Consider the following 1,636-nt stretch of genomic DNA (forward strand, 5'->3'; position numbering starts at 1 on the left):
CCCCCCACTCCAGCAACCCTCAGTTTGTTTCCTGCAACTAAGAATTCCTCATATCAGTGAGATCATATGATACATGTCTTTCTCTGTTTGACTTATTTCACTCAACATAATACCCTCCAGTTCCATCCACGTCGTTGCAAATGGCAAGATCTCATTCCTTTTGATGGCTGCATAATATTCCATTGTATATATATACCACATCTTCTTTACCCATTCATCTGTTGATGGACATCTTGGCTCTTTCCACAGTTTGGCTATTGTGGACATTGCTGCTATAAACATCGGGGTGCACGTACCCCTTCGGATCCCTACTTTTGTATCTTTGGGGTAAATACCCAGTAGTGCAATTGCTGGGTCATAGGGAAACTCTATTTGCAACTTTTTGAGGAACCTCCATACAGTTTTCCAGAGTGGCTGCACCAGCTTGCATTCCCACCAACAGTGTAGGAGGGTTCCCCTTTCTCCGCATCCCCGCCAACATCTGTCATTTCCTGACTTGTTAATTTTAGCCATTCTGACTGGTGTGAGGTGGTATCTCATTGAGGTTTTGATTTGGATTTCCCTGATGCCGAGCGATATTGAGCACTTTTTCATGTGTCTGTTGGCCATTTGGATGTCTTCTTTGGAAAAATGTCTGTTCATGTCTTCTGCCCATTTCTTGATTGGATTCTTTGTTCTTTGGGTGTTGATTTTGATGAGTTCTTTATAGATTTTGGATACTAGCCCTTTATCTGATATGTCATTTGCAAATATCTTCTCCCATTCTGTCAGTTGTCTTTTGGTTTTGTTGACTGTTTCCTTTGCTTTGCAAAAGCTTTTTATCTTGATGAAGTCCCAATAGTTCATTTTTGCCCTTGCCTCCCTTGCCTTTGGCAATGTTTCTAGGAAGAAGTTGCTTCGGCTGAGGTCAAAGAGGTTGCTGCCTGTGTTCTCCTTTAGGATTTTGATGGACTCCTGTCTCACATTGAGGTCTTTCAACCATTTGGAGTCTATTTTTGTGTGTGGTGTAAGGAAATGGTCCAGTTTCATTCTTCTGCATGTGGCTATCCAATTTTGCCAGCACCATTTGTTGAAGAGACTGTCTTTGTTCCATTGGACATTCTTTCCTGCTTTGTCAAAGATGAGTTGACCATAGAGTTGAGGGTCCATTTCTGGGCTCTCTATTCTGTTCCATTGATCTATGTGTCTGTTTTTGTGCCAGTACCATGCTGTCTTGATGATGACAGCTTTAAAATAGAGCTGGAAGTCCGGAATTGTGATGCCGCCGGCTTTGCTTTTCTTTTTCAACATTCCTCTGGCTATGCGGGGTCTTTTCTGGTTCCATACAAATTTTAGGATTATTTGTTCCATTTCTTTGAAAAAAGTGGATGGTATTTTGATGGGGATTGCATTGAATGTGTAGATTGCTCTAGGTAGCATTGACATCTTCACAATATTTGTTCTTCCAATCCATGAGCACGGAACGTTTTTCCATTTCTTTGTGTCTTCCTCAATTTCTTTCATGAGTATTTTATAGTTATCTGAGTACAGATCCTTTGTCTCTTTGGTTAGATTTCTTCCTAGGTATCTTATGGTTTTGGGTGCAATTGTAAATGGGATCGACTCCTTAATTTCTCTTTCTTCTGTCTTGTTGTTG

This window comes from Neomonachus schauinslandi, chromosome X, assembly GCF_002201575.2.
Source record: "Neomonachus schauinslandi chromosome X, ASM220157v2, whole genome shotgun sequence".
NCBI lineage: Eukaryota > Metazoa > Chordata > Mammalia > Carnivora > Phocidae > Neomonachus > Neomonachus schauinslandi.